General features: G+C 43.5%; 1 pseudogene; it reads right to left on the bottom strand.

Moving 5' to 3' along the window:
* Positions 1-346: 346 nt before the first annotated feature.
* LOC110203765 (WD repeat domain phosphoinositide-interacting protein 2 pseudogene) lies at positions 347-1,707 on the bottom strand (annotated as a pseudogene).
* Between the last annotated feature and the right edge of the window lie 4,968 nt (positions 1,708-6,675).

Genomic DNA, 6,675 nt, shown 5'->3' with positions numbered 1-6,675 from the left:
GGAACTTGCTGGACCTTTATCTGTGCAGAACTAGCCTCAGCATTAAAAATGACGTCTTCACACTTTTTTTATATATACTCACTATCACATACATGTAAAAAATGAATAAAAACTTTAGTTTGTTATAAAATGGCTTCTCTTTCTCCTGTGCTAGCTTAGCACATGAATGCATGCAAAGTGAGGAGGTTCTAAGGGTTCACCAAACAGCTGATTTTGGCAAACAAATGGGGAAAAAACATAACCAAGAAAGCTAAAATAGATAAGATTAAAAGCCACAGAAGTAAAAACAATATATTTTCTCAACAGTATAGAATTAGTCTATGACTACAACTTCATGTCTCTGCCATCCCATCTCCCCAAATCACACCAATGTTCATAGCAGTTTAACACAGAGTCCTCAAAGAAATATCAAGCCAGTGTTCTCTGCTTCAGCGGCTTAGAGTTCACCAGTTAAAGTTCAGTCAGTGTAAAGAATCATAGGAGAATGCTCACTTCCAGTTGTAGTGCCTTGGTTTCATCTTCCAGAAAATCACCACCCCCTCCACCCAGGTCCTCTGTGTATGCATGTCTCCTAGATGAGGAAGGTACATAAGCACCTCTTGTCACAGCAGCATTGTAGTTCTGAGCTACTAATGGATGGTCATGGCATGCAGATTCTAAGATTTCATTGGCCGGCTCCATACTGCCATCCAACTTGTGTTGTTTCCTCAAAGTGCACTCCCCTCTTTGCTGAGGATCCAGGTTGTAGATATAGAAGTGTCCGTCAGAAGCTCCCACTAATAATCAGAGAATCTTCTGAATCGTGGCAAGTGAACAGATATTTTTGTGACACAGAATGGTAGTCAGACAGTAGCAAATGCTCTCCTCTGGTTAAACATTTCTGTTATTTGAGAGGGCAAATAGCTGGTTGAGCCATAAGCAGCCAATCCAGGTAGTGGGCTCCTCTTTCACAATCTCAAGTTTGAAGATGTGCACTGTTTCAGTGTTACTGGATGCAGAGAGGAACATTCCATCCATGCTGAACGCCCAAGAGCATATGCTTACACACTTCTTTATTCTTCTCTGAAACTCAAAGATTGTCTGTCCTTCTGGGATGGAAAATAGCCCAATCACATTTCCCTTCTCAGAAGCAGGGGCAGGTTTGGCACCACTTGCATCAAAAGCCAAGCCTGCTAGGGGCCTATCATGAGCTGGTATCATATGAGCAGCCCTCAAATTAATACTGCCAAAGACTTTTATTCCCCCAATAACTGCACTATTAGGACAAGCCAGATAACAATCATCATTATTTATTGACAGGTTACACAAACCTGCAGGGAGTTTCCCTGATTATATGCAGTACTTTCATAACACGAATATTGTGTTTGTATAGACATTCTTCTAGGCATACTATCACCCTCTGCCTATGGTACTGGAATAGCTTTAATTGCAAATGTCAGTCCCCTTCTTAAAGTGGCAGACTTTTAGCTTCTGTGGAGCTTTGAGGCCAACAATAGCCACCAGACTACTTGAAAACAACCTTTCCACAACATGCACAATCTTCGGTATCAGTACATTCATAAATCTGTTCCAGCTTATCCACAGAAGAAAAGGAGAAGGATTTGTAATCAGATTTACTACCAACAGCTAAGGACTTATTGTCCTGGTTGAAGTTGGGAAGGGCAGCAGGCTGGAGGCAGCCTGCCCACTCTGACTGACCAGGTTCATGGCTGAGAGTGGGGACCTGAGCTCCTGCACTCTCCCCACTGGGCTGGGAGAGACAGGGCAGTCAGGTCCAGGCCCTGGCCCAGCTCTCTGCTGCGTTTGTCGCTTCCTTTGTGGGTCTTCCAGCTGCCGTGCTTGTTGCTGCTGCCCCTACTGCTGCTGTCACCGCTGCCACCAAAGATCACTGCTCCACCATCTGCCCTCACCTCATCCCTTCCCTTCTCTTGTTTATGCTCCCCAAAGTGCATCCTCTTAAAGATAATCAAAGGAAGAAGGAGCAGAAAACATACCCTAGGATTCTCATGGGTGATATGAAGATTAGTTCATAAAGAAAATCACCTGAATCACAAGGGCACAGAACTTCTGTGGCAGCAACCTGAACTACCTATACATCAAATAAAGAAAACTGCAAATAGTAACCGCCAATTAATGGTGGATGGCACGCCCACATGAACTGTTTAATCTGTTGCAGAGTAATAAATAATAGTTTTTCTTTTCATACTGGATGTCTGTGAATGTTTTTCACCCTTTCACAGTGATGATCAATTTCAATTATTGCTCTTCACTTAGTGTTCTATGATTTAAGTTGTTCCTATTCCTCTGGAAACTTTTCTCTTTTTCTTTATTTCAAGCTTTAATTACAGTACCTTTTAAATCTATAACCTTCCCATAATATCATATTAAAGATATTGTGAGAATATGCAAGAATTCTGCATATGCTTCAATTCAGCTTAAGGCATTTTGTGAACATCCACTGAACTTGCTAATAACATGTGAAGGAAGTATGGTACAATGGAACTTTGAAGTGAGAAGACCAGGGCATAAATCCTGCTTCTGTTAGTTAATTCCTGTGTGATCATAAGCAAATTATTTTGCTTCTCTGGGCCTTAGTCTCCTCATATTTAAAATAACAGAACGAAACTAGATAGCTTCTGGGATTACTTCCAGCTATTAGATATTACATTGTGATCAGGATATTAGAAACCCAGGCTTTGTAAGAGACTGTTTCATATTACTTAAGGAGTATCTTCCTTTCTTGCTATCTTCATGTTATGATCAATTATTGTCTGCATAAAGCCAACTTTATTTCCTCAGAACTCTGCTAAGCTAAAGCTATATCCTGGTCAGTTTTAAAGCTGCCTAGTTCTCTTTATCCATTCCCCTTGAATGTGTACAACCAACCTCGAAACTCAAGAAAATCTTGCCTAAAGGGGCTTAAACCTAGAAGAAAGTCATTCTCCAGGAATTTTCCCTCTCTTCCAGCCCTCCTAATGTGTACTTTATGTCCTTTCTCTCTCAAGTGGCAGTGACAAAGAGTTACTTTTTCTTAAAAATCAGGAGTTATTCAGTAACTTTACAAAGGAAATGGTATAGTCTTTAGGGAATAGAAAAAAAGGCCCACATACACTTAAAAATTTGTTCTTGTGAAAATTCTGCATCTGTGAAGTTTTATATTTAGTATAAAAATATATGGCATTTCTACATGACAAATTGACATTGTGCTCTCTTAAGGAAAGCTCTGTATGTAGAAAAGCAATGTAGGCAAATAATTGGTGGAATCATTGCATTCTGGAGAGCAGACATAATATATCATGCAAAGAAAATTCTAGAGAGACAGCTGCCATGGGATGGATAGAGAGCTAACCTCAAAGTCAGTAAGAGCTAAATTCCAGGCCTGACACAGACCCACATAGGCTGGCTGGGTGACCCTGGGAAGTCACTTCATATTTCAGTACCCCAAGACACTCTGTTAGTCAGGGTTTCTTAACTTCTTTTGGGTCATGGACCCTTTCCAAAACAATCTTTTCAAATGCCTAAAATATACAGAATACAAAGGATGCCAATTATATTGATATAACTACAAAGTTATTGTTGTTTGTTTAAAGTTAATGGATCCCAGGTTAAGAATCATAGAGTAGGTCCTGGTGTAAACCAATAGAGGGATGTTCCTCATTAGGAGGTACAATGTGAATGAAATCTGCTCCCTTGTCTCTCCTCCCAACTTCAGAAAATTCCAAAGACCAATGAATTTGGACTACAGAATTATTTTAAGTTATTTTCATTAAAGAAATGCTTCCATGAATGTATCAATTATAAAATATGTGAATTGGACACTACGTGATCACACATTTTAGCTCATAAAATACTTTATTATACAAGAGATGGGCTTCTACCTTGTTTTTTGCTTCAATATCCTTTTTATGTCTAAGCAGCTTTGTTGCTATAGCTGTGTTTGTCCAGAGGCAGCATAGAAAAGTGCAGTGTTGTCCTTTGGGACAATCAGCTCATGTGGTTGTGGCTATGGTGGGCAGGAGACTGGCCGGGAGCCTGAGAAGAAGGGCCCTTTCTCTGGCCCCCTGAAGGATTGGCATTAAGCCAAAGCTGCCCTCTATCTCTGGATGTCTGGGGTGGACCTGACATGTCCCAGTTGCCTCTGCAGGGAAACAGGGCATTGGAGGCTCATCAGACTCTTACTCTGAGCTTGGATTCTAGTTGATTTCAGGCCAGGTTAGCTCATGGGCAGGTGTTAATTTTGTTGGGATAGGGTTGGAGGGGGGCTTGTTAGACTTGAGGCTGGGATGGGAGAGGGAGGGTAAATTTTTTGGCTCTAGGGGCCGATCTTATTATGCATACAGATAGAGATGTTTCTATTTGTATGTAAATCTATTTCATGGTTCCTTTTTTATCAGAAAGAACAGCTAAGGGCTTCATTACTGGCTGCCTCCTTGTGGGCCCAGTGTGATATTCACTACAGCCCCAGCTTGGGGAGGGGTTACCTGTGAAGCACTAATACCTACAGTGGCATCACAGTCCTTTCTGCTTCTTACCATCAGTAGGGAAGGCAGAAGTTCACACCACAGGGCTGGCCACTGGTTCCCAAAGCCAGCAGAGGGGCCTACTCTTCTGCAGGTTTCAGAGGCCAGCAGCAGTAGGTGCAGGGCTGACCCCAGTTGTCCCTCAGGCCGAGTCTGCTCCCTCTGCTTTTGTCCCCTCCCCAGAAAGCTGGCATCTGAGCAGACCCACATAGGAACCTACAGATAGGGACTTAGCTCTTCCTCATCACAAAGACTACTATTTAATTCTCTAGTTTTATTTTGTAATCAACAGATTCTAATTTATGCCTATGCAAAAATCAATTTTCTCTTAGATCTGTGGTTCTTCTTATCTACCACTCACAGGGAGTTTGCTCTTGAAGTCACTTGCTTGAGTAGTGGGGAAAAAGAGTCAGGATTATGGTGGAAACCCGCTGTTCAAAGGGCAGTTGCCCTATTGAGTGAGGGGTGGGGAGTGCCCTGAGCAGTAGAAGCAGCCAAGCCTAGGCCTAGGCTTGGAAAACCAGAGCTGGGAGAGGGGGCCAGAAGAGGTTCAAGGAGGTGGGGCATTTGCCCTAAATCTCAGGCAGCCACTAGCAAAGCCAGAATGAATAGGGCCCCCAGGGCATTATAGTCCTGATTGCCAGAGAAAAGCAGGCTGCTGGGGAATTGTTAGAAGGAAGCAAGGGCTTGCAGATGGGAATTCCCCATCACAGGGCTGGAATCTCACTGTCAGAGCATCCCCTCAGGACAGCCTGTTCCTTAGGCTGTTGCAAATAGTCTTCCTTCAGATCAGAATTGTGGCCAGCCATGGCTTGACCCCAGAGATGTCTGTAGGAGAGCCAGACTGAGGCAGAAGGAACTCCATGGAGAGTAAAACAGAAACGGAAGGAGGCCTCCAGAAGACGCTGGGTTTCCTGTCACCCCATCCAGAGGGGCACAACTAGAGCAGCGGGGCCAAGGTCCTCCCAGCACTCTGCAAAGGTTCTGAGCCCAAATCTCTCTAAACTTCCAAGCCAGATGAAAGATTTCTTCCGGCCCTTCAGACACTCCAACTAATGTCAACTCAGAATGAACTGGGGTTCACAGTACATTTTGGGTTGAGAGTCTCAGGTTAGGGAGAATGCCCTCTTCCCTTCCCTGATCACTCATTTAATTTAACCCCTTTACTGTTTCCAAATCCACTTGGCATCTGTGACTCAGGCAAAAGCTTTTCTAAAATCTAAGCCCACTTTGCAGCATTTCTCTGATCTAAGTGAAGATTAGCTGCTCAGAGGGCTCTGTTTTACAGGGCTCTGTGATCTTGGCAGCATAGATAGCCAATGCATCTTTTTTTCCTGTGCACTGCTACCCTCATGCCATGCAAGCAAGCTACTTCATTTATCTGAGGAGGAGAAGTGCTCAGGGTCTGATCAAACACTTGTCCCACTGAGGTTGCAAATGCCTTTCTTCATGAGGCAGTTCCCACCTACATGGTAAACCAATGCACCTTCTATAAAGTACTGAATAGGAAGTGAGGGTTCTAGACCTCTGCCTCCTTGACTCTAAATACAGGGGCATCAAAAGACAATTGCAAAAGGAATGCAAGATAAGCTGGTTCCTACAGTTAACTCAAGACAATCCACTCCATCTAGTAGGCCTATAGTAGGTCTTTGTGGGTCTTCAATGCAGAGATCATATACACGCCGAGAGGGGAATCACAGGTTAGCAGCTGTGATGGATATGAAGCTCTGGACATGGAGACTGACAATAACAGTCACATAGGTGGGAAGGGAACCAGGTAAGGGAGAAGTCACAACAATCAGGAGAGAAAAGAGTGTGAAGCAGAAGGGGGCCCTGGGCTCAATCCTGGGCCAGCTTCTCTTCTCCCTCCATTCTATGTCACTTGGTGATCTCATCAACTCCCATGGATTTCATGACCCCTCTATGCTGATGATTCTCACCTCTACCTGTTCTGCCTGAATCTCCTTGTTGACCTTCAGTCTTTCATCTCTGGCTGATTTTTGGATGTCACAAATTGGATGTCCAGTAGACATTTACAACTCAATATGTCCAAAACAGATCTCATCGTCTTCTCCCTAAACTTCCCCCTCCCACCTTCCCTATTACTATAGAGGGCACTACCTCTTCTAGGCCCTCCAACCTTTGCATCATTCTG

Source organism: Phascolarctos cinereus, unplaced genomic scaffold, assembly GCF_003287225.1.
Source record: "Phascolarctos cinereus isolate Bilbo 61053 unplaced genomic scaffold, phaCin_HiC Scaffold_12;HRSCAF=473, whole genome shotgun sequence".
Classification (NCBI taxonomy): domain Eukaryota; kingdom Metazoa; phylum Chordata; class Mammalia; order Diprotodontia; family Phascolarctidae; genus Phascolarctos; species Phascolarctos cinereus.
Note: the sequence above shows the minus strand (reverse complement) of the source record. Positions and strands in the feature narration are given on the sequence as shown.